This window comes from Pleurodeles waltl, chromosome 1_2 (genome assembly GCF_031143425.1).
Source record: "Pleurodeles waltl isolate 20211129_DDA chromosome 1_2, aPleWal1.hap1.20221129, whole genome shotgun sequence".
NCBI lineage: Eukaryota > Metazoa > Chordata > Amphibia > Caudata > Salamandridae > Pleurodeles > Pleurodeles waltl.
The window spans coordinates 1310320512-1310333048 of record NC_090437.1 but is presented as its reverse complement, the minus strand read 5'-3'; positions in this window follow the sequence as shown (position 1 = coordinate 1310333048).

Here is a 12537-nt window from a genome sequence, read left to right as displayed (position 1 = left end):
TCAGTACAGGATCCAGTAAAGCACATAGGTCATGGATTGTTGCACGATTGATTCTGTAGGTGACAATGATGTGGCGTTCATCCATGGGTTCCAAACCAACAAGAGGTCTGTACACAGATGGGGCACTCCCTCGCCACATGGGTCTATACCTACGGGGGAGGAAAGAACACTATGAGGGGCACACGTTCACGTGCAACACATGTTATTACTGTATCAATGGATGTGTAAAACATAGGTTACACACACACACACAGACGCTATGTATTATGTACAACGTCAGGCACATGTGTGCAGAGTCAAGTCTGTTTTAATGGCATCCCAGTGCGGACACATTTCCTAAGATGGGTGCATGTGAGGATCAGACACTCATGTAAGCAAGCGACTAAGGTCGGAGACTTGAAAGCCCTGAATGGGGCCCGTGGCCAGGATATGTTTACATGGTGGTAGCAAGATGGCAGCCTTCTACCATCCGGGTTTGAGGGAGTGAAAGTGACATCATTCCGCTGGCGGTAATCGTCATAGCGGAAGACGGTGTTCACTGCTGTGCACTCAATCACTGGATTACATGGTTGTCAATGTGGAACCTGGGCCTATGATGATTGTCGCCGGCGGTGACGGTGCACACTGCCGCAGAACGTACGCTATGTCGTCAAACCCTTGACTCCTGATTCCCGTGCAGGGCAGTACTCCACTGAGTGTGCTGCTGTGTCCTGACTCTGGTCCCTGAAATGGGGCGCCAATGGGACCCGGCCTTCAACACAGAGGCGCTCTAGAAGCTGGTGGATGGGGTCCTACCCCTGTATTCCAAGTTGTATGGGCGACCAGAGGTGCAGGTGAGTTGGCGGCTGTCTTCCTTGGATGTGTGTGATGATGGCCGATGCCTGTATGAATGTGTGTTTGATTTGTAACTGCACAGCCGCAGATTGTGTGGCATGTACTGTTTGTGAGTTGGTAACATAACTTTTTATAATGTCCGTTCCATAGGGGACGACATGTCATCTGTATTAGGAGCACACATACTGATGTCTGTTTTTCTGCTCTGTGTGTCCCATGCAGGTCAGCGCCCATCAGAAGAGAGGACTGTGGCAAGCCATCACCAAGGAAGTGCGGACCCTGGGGGTCTACAACCGGCGGAGCACCCACTGCAGGAAGCAGTGGGAGGACCTGAGGCACTGGGCCAGGAAGACTGTTGAGGACTAGCTGGGGAAGGCCTCCTAATGAGGGAGGGGTGTCCGTCGGACCCTGACCCCCCTAAAGGCCCGCATTCTGGCGGTGGACTCTCCGGATTTAGATGAGCGCTTGAAGGCAGCACAGCAGCCACTAGGGGGTGAGTACCAACACTGTTGTAATACTACTTTGATGGATGTGCTTGGGTGCTGTGGTATGTATGCTGTCTATTGCCAGGCACTCGGACAGGTGTGTTCCTGCAGTCCTGCCCCCTCATAGACCCAGGGATGGTGTGGGGCAGGTTTGGGCGGTCCCAATAAACCCATGGGGATTCACCTTTCTGTAATCTTGGATGCTTTGTGGGCTCATTAACTAGTGGGTGCATTGGCTGGGCATGGTCCCCCATGTGTGTACTCCACAGTTTCTCAGGTCTGTGTTTCCTGTGGGTAATGGTGTGTATTATGGGGTAGTGGCCACTAGTCAGGGGCACAGTCATGACTATTGTTGTAGGTGCTGCGTGTAGTTGTGTGATCTGGATGGGAGTGTGTGTGAGCCAGGGATGTACATTCATTCAGGTATTTACAGATTTCTCCCATGTTTTGTCTCTCCACCCCTGTGCTCTTGTGTCCTTTGTGTACATCAGCATCATCTGGAGAGGGAGCAGTGGCACCGGCAAGTGGGGATGCAGCGGCCCATGGTTCCAAGGAGGCAGAGTGGGCGGAGGCCAAGGTGACCAGTGCGTTGGAGAGCGAGAGGAGTACCACGGGGGAGGCAATTACCACTGTCAGTAGTGACTCCTCCGATGGGAGCTCGGTGGTGTTGGATCCTATTGGGCACACCCATTCTATGTCATCTTCCGCCACCCCCATGCCATCTCTGCCCTCCCAGTTGCTCCCCACCCAGTTGCCCATGCCCACTCACCCAGGAGGGTGGGCGTCTGCTTCGCCCCAGGCACCTCATCCCCTGCCCCAGTCAGCTCTGCTGCCCTCACAGAGGAGGCTATTGACCTCCTGAGGACCATCTCTGTAGGGTAGATAACCATCCTGAATGCCATCCACGGGCTAGCATCCCAGATGCAACAATGCAATGCATACCTGGAAGGCATTCACTGTGCCATATCTGGCATACAGAGATCTTTTCAGGCTCTGGCCTCCTCTTTGATGGCAGCCAGTGTCCCTGGTCTTTCCATCCCCCCATCCATCTCTACCCCTTCCAGCGCCCCACTCCCTTCACCCATCCCAAGCAAATGTCCAAACAGCCATGCATACACCTCAACACACAGAGTACCACACTTCCCACCACAGGTATACAGACACACCCAACATACAAAGGCACACACAGCATCTACTTCCCCTACTGTGTCCACCTCTCCCGCCTCCCTGACTGTCACCTCACAATGCATACCCACAAGTACTGCACCCTCAGTCACTGCTGCTGCCCCCATTTTTGCAGTCACCACAACATCTGACATCCAGTCATCCACCCCATGCACCACACCTGCACTCACCACAACTACATTGACACATACAGCACACTCACCAGATCTGCAGACACCCAGACAACATCCATGTACACTGTCTTGTCCCACTGTGTCCACCCCCCCTCCCAAAACACTCAACCTATTGCAGCCACCCAAACAACACACATCAGCACACTTTACAGGCACCTGCATAAACGTCCGGCACACCTACAACTGGTACAAGCACTCCCTCAACCTCCACTCCCAGACCTCCCTCCAAATCCCCCCCCAACTGCCCCTAAGAAGCTTTTCCTCTCCCGTGTTGCCCTGTTTGAACCCACTGGCCCACCCGTCTCGTCTGTAAACGTGCCTATCTCCTTGCCCAGTCCACTCCTTTCATGTCCAAGTCCGCCCTTCCCATTCCCGTGCCCTTTCACCAGGGAGGAAGAAGCCCCATGTTGCCCCAGGTCCCTCTGCCACCCCTGGTCCAAGCCCACTCCCCCACCTTCCAAGGGCAAGCCCAAACGCCCTTGACCCCCCCAAACCTAAGCCCAAGCCCCCCCTTCCAGATGTAAGCCCCCACCGCCGCCAACCGCTGCCCGTTCCCTGTGGTGCCTGGCTGCCCCATTGATGTCCCTTTACAGTGGAGTACCCTGTGCAGATGTGGGAGTCAAGTCCTGCCTATTTAGGCCCTTCAGGGTATTCAGAATGGACTGGCCAATGGCCTTATTTGGACATTACATTTTTCTAGTTTTATTAAACTTTGAGTGCCCAGTGGTGCTGTTGGCACAATATGGTGATGTGGTTCATCGTTTCATTGTGGTGGTGTGGTGTGCACATGTGTGTACTTTGGTGCAGGTCTTTGTTGCCTTGTGTCGGGTAAGTACATCTTATTCTGGTGTGGAATGGTGTGAGGGGTTGGGATTGCGTTGCAGGTTGGGGGGGGGGGGTGTAACTGTGCCCTTTCTTCCCATGTGTACTAGGTTGCGGTACTCACCGTGGGCGTCTTCGTCGGCGGACACGGTCGTGGAGGAATATGGCAAGTAGCAGCACTGGCATTATTTCCAACTCTCTCTCCATGTCTGCATCGGCATGTTGTGTGTACCTCCGGTGAGTGTTTCCTTTTATTTAGTTTGTTTCTGCAACGCTTTGCGTGGTGGTGGTTCCCGCCCCAGAACTGACCACAGTCTTGTGCTTCATTATTTAGTGAGCGGGTGGATCCTTTCCGCCGTCCTGTGGGCGGCCTCCTCCGTCCTCGTCGCCACTTCAATGATGGCGGTGTGTGGATGGAACGCTACTTGTTTCTCATGTGCTTCATTGTAGGAAGTTGGCTCTGTATGTACTATTTCAAAGTAAGAAATAGCATGCACAGAGTCCAAGGGTTCCCCTTAGAGGTAAGATAGTGGCAAAAAGAGATCATTCTAATGCTCTATTTTGTGGTAGTGTGGTCGAGCAGTAGGCCTATCAGAGGGTAGTGTTAAGCATTTGTTGTACACACACAGGCAATAAATGAGGAATACACACTCAAAGACAATTCCAGGCCAATAGGTTTTTATATAGAAAAATATATTTTCTTAGTTTATTTTAAGAACCACAGGTTCAAGATTTACAATCAATACTTCAAATGAAAGGTACTTCACTTAGGTATCATAGGAACAAAATAGCATGTACAGTTTTGGCAAAAATGGCAATAAGCCATTTTAAAACTAGACACTGCAAATTTCAACAGTTCCTGGGGGAGGTAAGTATTTGTTAGTTTTGCAGGTAAGTAAACCACCTACAGGGTTCAAATTTGGGTCCAAGGTAGCCCACCGTTGGGGGGGTTCAGGGCAACCCCAGAGTTACCACACCAGCAACTCGGGGCCGGTCAGCTGCAGAGGTCAAAGTGGTGCCCAAAACGCATAGGCTTCAATGGAGAAGGGGGTGCCCCGGTTCCAGTCCGCCAGCAGGTAAGTACCCGCGACTTCGGAGGGCAGACCAGGGGGGATTTGTAGGGCACCGGGGGGACACAAAAGTCAGCACAAAAAATACACCCTCAGCGGCACGAGGCGGCCGGGTGCAGAGTGCAAACAGGCGTCAGGTTTGCAATGGAGTTCAATGGGAGACCCAGGGGTCCCTTCAGCGAAGCAGGCAGGCAAGAGGGGGCTCCTCGGGGTAGCCACCACCTGGGCAAGGGAGAGGGCCTCCTCGGGGTCGCTCCTGCACTGGAGGTCGGATCCTTCAGGTCCTGGGGGCTGCGGGTGCAGTGTCTTTACCAGGCATCGGGTTCTTAGAAGCAGGCAGTCGCGGTCAGGGGGAGCCTCTGGATTCCCTCTGCAGGCATCGCTGTGGGGGGCTCAGGGGAGTCAACTCTGGCTACTCACAGGGTCGCAGTCGCCGGGGATTCCTCCCTGTAGTGTTGTTTCTTCGCAGGTCGAGCGGGGGCGTCGGGTGCAGAGTGGAAAGTCTCACGCTTCCTGCGGGAAACGTGCACTCCTTTAAAAGTTGTTTCTTTGTTGCAAAGTTGTTTCTTCTTTGGAGCAGAGCCACTGTCTTCTGGAGTTCTTGGTCCTTTTAGATGCAGGGTAGTCATCTGAGGCTTCAGAGGTCGCTGGACCCTGGGAGGACGCGTCGCTGTTGCAGTTTTTCTTGAAGTGGGGAGACAGGCCGGTAGGGCTGGGGCCAAAGCAGTAGGTGTCTCTGCCTCGGCTCTGCAGGGCTTTCAGGTCAGCAGTCCTTCTTCGTCTTCAGGTTGCAGGAATCTATCTTGTTTGGTTCTGGGGGCCCCTAAATACTCAATTTAGGGGTCTGTTTAGGTCTGGGGGGTTAGTAGCCAATGGCTACTAGCCCGGAGGGTGGCTACACCCTCTTTGTGCCTCCTCCCTGAGGGGAGGGGGGCATATCCCTAATCCTATTAGGGGAAACCTCCATCTGCAAGATGGAGGATTTCTAAAAGTCAGAGTCACCTCAGCTCAGGACACCTTAGGGGTTGTCCTGACTGGCCAGTGACTCCTCCTTGTTTTTCTCATTATCTCCTCCGGCCTTGCTGCCAAACGTGGGGCCGTGGCCAGAGGGGGCGGGCCTCTCCACTAGCTGGAATGCCCTGGGGCGCTGTAACAAAGGGGGTGAGCCTTTGAGGCTCACCTCCAGGTGTTACAGTTCCTGCAGGGGGAGGTGAGAAGCACCTCCACCCAGTACAGGCTTTGTTACTAGCCACAGAGTGACAAAGGCACTCTCCCCATGTGGCCAGCAACATGTCTGGTGTGTGGCAGACTGTCAAAACTAGTCAGCCCACACTGGAAGTCAGGTATGTTTTCAGGGGGCATCTCTAAGATGCCCTCTGGGGTGTATTTCACAATAAAATGTACACTGGCATCAGTGTGCATTTATTGTGCTGAGAAGTTTGATACCAAACTTACCAGTTTTCAGTGTAGCCATTATGGTGCTGTGGAGTTCGTGTTTGACAGACTCCCAGACCATATACTCTTATGGCTACCCTGCACTTACAATGTCTAAGGTTTTGCTTAGACACTGTAGTGGCACAGTCCACATGCACCTATGCCCTCACCTATGGTATAGTGCACCCTGCCTTAGGGCTGTAAGGCCTGCTAGAGGGGTGACTTATCTATGCCATAGGCAGTGTGAGGTTGGTATGGCACTCTGAGGGGAGTGCCATGTCGACTTAGTCATTTTCTCCCCACCAGCACACACAAGCTGGCAAGCAGTGTGTCTGTGCTGAGTGAGGTGTCCCCAGGGTGGCATAAGACATGCTGCAGCCCTTAGAGACCTTCCCTGGCATCAGGGCCCTTGGTACCAGGGGTACCAGTTACAAGTGACTTACCTGGATGCCATGGTGTGCCAATTGTGGAAACAAAGGTACAGTTTTAGGGAAAGAACACTGGTGCTGGGGCCTGGTTAGCAGGGCGCAGCACACTTTCAAATCATAACTTGGCATCAGCAAAGGCAAAAAGTCAGGGGGTAACCATGCCAAGGAGGCATTTCCTTACATTCATTATTTGGCGGTCAAGACCGCCAGCTTGCTGGCAGATATTTACTGCCGGCGGGCGGCGTTCACCCGCCATGTTCATTATGACCACCTATATCTTATAGTTACAAATGAAGTCCATTGGGTGCCACACTGGTATTTACACCCAACCACCAAGGGTGTGGCTGTACCGACTGGAAATCCAATCAGGACTTAACAAACTTATTTTGGATTACCAAGGCACACCGAAGTAGTTCACAAAGTCTATATTATATAGAGCATGTCAACAAAAGTTCTGAACATGTCTTGTGGATTATTAGGATTTATTCTTCCCAAGGCATGATGAATCCAATAAAAACAGTCAACACATGTTCAGTCATCAAGACTTTCTCAAAGCTATAATGGGCTGTCTTCTCTATAATGAAAGGATTCAGAAATATTCACAAAGAAATGCCCATGATAAGCCTTCAAGTTAGTGCTGTGAAGGGTAGAATTGAAAGCAGCAGTCGTGTCATTTTCATGTTGATCTAATGGTCTGCCTTCTTCCCCAACAATAAAGTGTTACAAAGCCATGTCAAAACAAGATACGCATTGACAAAACCAAAAGACTGACAACCAATGTCTAATAGGTTGTCTCTGCCAGTGCTTGTTTATTTTCACGTTTCCCGTAATCTTGTTGAAAATGGTTACATAGATTTTCCATCATGAATTTTTTTTTAAATACTAGCATGCATCAACACATTTTACTGAATGATGCTGCAAAGAAATAGTACCTAAAATTATACAGTAAATTAACAAAACCTTTTTTCCTACCTTCATTTCTTGTGAAAATGTTATTTTGAAAGCAAAAAATCTTCAATCTTGCTTAGAAGCTTCTGCAAACGTTTGCTTCTAATCAGACAGCATTCTGGGTGCTTTATACGTAGCTTCATATTGTTAAACTTACTATTCCCACTCCAATCTGTGCAACAGTAGGAAAAGCGTTGGACTACAGACGGGTGAAATGTACTATTCCCACTCCAGTCTGTACAACAGTAGGGAAAGTGTTGGACTCAGAAGGGGTAACATTTGCTATTCCGACTCCAGTCTGTGCAACAGTAGAGAAAGTGTTGGACTCAAGAGGGGTAAAATGTACTATTCCAACACTGGTCTGTGCAACAGTAGGGAACATATTGGACTAAGAAGGGGTAAAATGTACTATTCCCACTCCAGACGGTGCAACATTAGGGAAAGTGTTGGACTCCAGACAGGTCAAATTCACTATTCCCACTCCAACCTGTGAAACACAAGGGAAAGCGTTAGTTTCCAGTTGGGTAAGATTTTCTATTCCCACTCCAGTATATGCAACAGTAGGGAAAGTTGTTGGAAAGAAGAATGTAGTTCTCTTAAAACATATAACATAATTTAATAACTCTAATAATTCCCCAAATGTATTAATAATATAATATAAAAACTATAAATATATTTATAATTTTACATATTTATTATATTTTGTAAAAACAAATATCAACAAAACAAATGGTATTCATTACTTAATTAAATGTACACACTATAATAAAATATAATTTAAATACAATTTTTTTTAAAAATCAAACAAAATTTACATTAATACATAACAAATATTTATTAATAAATCAATAGTTTAGTGATTATTACTTAAACAACTTCCTATGATCCTACAAGCACAACCTACAACTAATATCAAAAATATAAATATTTAAAAAACACATAATTATAAATCAATTAAATATGCTAATAAAAATTTATAAACTAATAATTATTACTTAACTGCCCCCCCTTTACACCTACAAACCAAACAACACACACTTAAATATAAAATAAAAAAATATGATAATTACAAAATGAACATTTAATAATTAATTTAAAAATATTGTAACATCAATATTTAATTAATATTTATGTATGTATTACTTAGTAAACTTCCCACCCAATACCCCTACAAACCCAACAACCCGTATCTAATACTTAAAGGAGCCAAGGCCAATATCCTAGCACTGTTCGCACCGGTCAGCCCGGCGGGAATGTGTATTACAGTGTTCACGTTGGTTAGCCAGGCGGGAACATTGTAATACACTCGGGGGGACATCACTGCCATGGCAGAGCGTCCTCCCCGTGAGTTTGGGACTATGGTACTGCCAAACTCATAGTGAACCCCTAGGTCCTATGACTTTATGAAGGACAAACTGATTGAGGGATTTGGGCTAGCTCCTGAAGAGTACAGAATCAAGTTCAGGCAGACTTGAAAAACCCATATTCAGTCCTGGATAGATTTTGTGGAATTTTCAGTAAAAATACTAGGTGGCTGGTTGAAAGGTAACAATGTAAATCATTATGAGGGACTTTACAATTTATTGATGAAAGAGCATCTGTTGAGTAATTGTGTTTAAGAAAAGTTAAACCAGTGCCTGGTATGGAACTATTACTTACTGCTTTCTCCAGCCACAGTATGTAAATCTATGGAAAGGTGGCAAAAAAAGGAAATTGCTATAGTAAGGCTTGACCTTGCTCGTATTCAAGCCCTGCTATAGCTCTGGAATAACAATAGAGGCTATAATCCAAGCTCTTACATAATGAGATTGCTGCCATAATTTGTTGTTGCACCACAAGGCACCAAAGGGACAAGTAGATCTTTTTTTACAGTGCAAGTAGATTTAAGAAGCAACCTCTCCCATAGGCAAGTAGATATTTGATTACATTCCATAACCCTGATACTGTTACACAGACTGGAGTGGGAATAGTAAATTTTACAGCTCCCGGTACCAACAGTTTCCCTGCTGTTGCACAGATTGGAGTGGGAAAAGTAAATTTGACCTATTCGGAGTCCAACGCTTTCCCTACTGTTACACAGACTGGAGTGGGAATAGTACATTTTACAGCTCCTAGTTCCAACGGTTTCCCTTCTGTTACACAGATTGGAGTGGGAAAAGTACATTTGACCCATTCGCAGTCCAACGCTTTCCCTACTGTTACACAGACTGGAGTGGGAATAGTAAATGTTACCACTCCTGGTTCCAACGGTTTCCCTGCTGTTACACAGATTGGAGTGGGAAAAGTACATTTGACCCATTCGGAGTCCAACGCTTTCCCTACTGTTACACAGACTGGAGTGGGAATAGTAAATTTTACCTCTCCTGGTTCCAACGGTTTCCCTGCTGTTACATAGATTGGAGTGGGAATAGTAAATTTTACCCCTCCTGATTCCAACACTTTACCTGCTATTGCACAGACTGGAGTGGGAATAGTAAATTTGACCCTTTCTGAGCCCAAAGCTTTCCATACTGTTGGACAGACTGGTGTGGGAATACAACATTTCACCCAAATAGAGTCGAATGCTTTCCCTACTGTTGCACAAATTGGAATGGGAATAGTAAAATTTATATCTATGAAGTATATTGCTATTATTTCCAGAGTTTAATATATTTATTCATTCTTTGTAAATTTCTGTAATATTTGTATTTGATTACTTTCTAAATTTTATGCTATAAATTATTATATATATATATATATGTATATATATATATATATACATATATATATATATATATACACAAACATTTTACTTTTAGTCATTTTTTATTTTAATTATTTCGGTAAGTTATTTAATTTGTTATGTTTCGTTTTGTAATTTTTTAATACTTTGTATATTTATATCAATACATATAGGTTTTTATTCTAATGAATTGGGAAAAAAATATAATGTATTATATATTTTTAATAATAGTGGTATATTAGATATACATATATATATATATATATATATATATGAACATACATAAATATATTTATATATGTGTGTATGTTTATAGTACTAAAGTTTTATATTTAATAATAAAAGTTATTTATATTTATCAAATATACCCAATATTAATGTTATGTATTAAAATATTTAACATTTGGGGGTGTGGCTTGGGGCATCAAGATGGCGGTCGCACTCTAAGAGTGCTCCGGACCCCGCCGTCATCTGCCACTATCCTCGTCCTTACACAGCCATCTAGACTGATGCCACAGAGATGAAGATGGCACCCTAACAAGATGGCAGAGGCGGGCGGCCGTTGAGGCATTAGGAAGCGAGCCGGCCCTTGAATGTTGTACATTGCCATTGCTGTTCTGGCCTGACTGACCTGATCGCCCGCGGCTCCTTGGTTGGTGCCTGCGGGTTGAATCGCCGGTGTCCTGAGCCTTGGCTGCGGCCCTCACATGGGGACAAGCTGCCAGAGCGGCGCTACAGGCGGAAGTGAGAGGTGATGGCCTGTCGGCCCGATGAGGTCCAAAATCCCAAAACGATGCCCCTCCCTTGGAGGACTCGGGCGCACTGGAGACGGACTCCAGGCCAAGGGATTAGCTGGCCTGAGATGCTGCACCGGATGGCTCCTGGTGTTGCGACCTCCCACCTGCTGCTGCGCGCCCACCCTGGCACTTCGAGGGAGAAGCGGATCCCTCCACCAACAACTACCGCCTCTCGTTGCAGCCTGGGCCAGCCTGGACCAGACTGAGAGCCACAGTGTGGAGTGGGCTGCCGTCCTGGTCGGGCCGAGGTGGAGGGGTCCCTTTCCCCCCAGATCGTGGGGAAGGGCTTTTGCGTCAGTCCCCCTGCAGGCAGCAGGGAAATACCTTTGGCTGTCCGGTCTGTGGGGGAAGGCCTGGCGGATGGCAATATAATCCAGCACCCAGAGTGCCAGAGAAGGCCATTCTACACTGGGCACGGGCGCGAGAGGTGAGCTTACCAGGAGGAGGAATGCCATACAGACAGCAGTGTATTTCAGCTCCTACTTGGGCTTGGAGAGGATCGCGTGCTGTGACCTCAGATGTCTGCAGTGTCCATCGTCATCCTGTGATAGAAACAGATGACCACAGGGGAATAAACTTTGACTCGGCAACCAACGTTGACAAAATTGAACTTATACCTGGAATGCCTGAAGGGCATGCTAACGGCTTGCCTCACTAAACTAGCGACTTGTGAGACCGGCTGGACCCCCAAAGACCACTTTGAGTGCCATATACACCCCCAGCTGCTCGTGCTGTCACACACAGTGTTCAGCGGGATGGGTGTGCACCTCTGTACTTTAACTGGGACGGACTTGCAATGGGGAGAGATAAACAAACAAAACCTCCCACCTCTCAAACACGTATTGATAGCTTTACTACTCCTGCGATGGGGTCCAGGGAAGTGACATCATGGATACTACTGCTCCTCACACAGGAGACACAGACAAGATCTTGCAGGCAATTCAAACCTCGCAAGCCGCAGTGGAGGGCAAAATCAGAGAAGTGAGAGTGGATATGGCTCTGATCAGGCAAGATCTTAAAAACGCCACAACCCACTTTTGACAGAGACAGAGAAACAAGTTTCCTCGGTGGAGGACAAAGTCACAAAACTGAAGACCAAGGTGAACCGTCTGCACACTCGCACCCATGAGCTCCAACAACAGGCAGAAGATGCAGAGAATCGCTCAAGAAGTAATAACTTGCGATTTGTTGGATTTCCGGAGGATGTTGAGGGTTCTCATACAGTACAGTAGCTTTCCTCGAGATATGGCTACGGTCCTGGATACCATCAGATAAGCTGTCCCCCTGGTTCACTGTGGAGCGCACCAACAGAGCTCTCTCTTCTAAACCCACTACTGGTGGTCACTCTCCGGACCTAGAGGAACGAGAACGAGTGTCTGCACAGGAGGGAGAATAATTAAACCACACATCACTGGTATAACTTATTTTCCTTCACGAAACGTCACCGGATTGGTAATGTCTAGCTTGACTAGACTCTTATCCTGCTACTTGGAGGGGTCCACCATTCCATACAACACATTTTGGGGTTATTCCAACTTTGGAGGAGGTGTTAATCCGTCCCAAAAGTGACGGTAAAGTGACGGATATACCACCAGCCGTATTACGAGTTCCATAGGATATAATGGACTCGGAATACAGC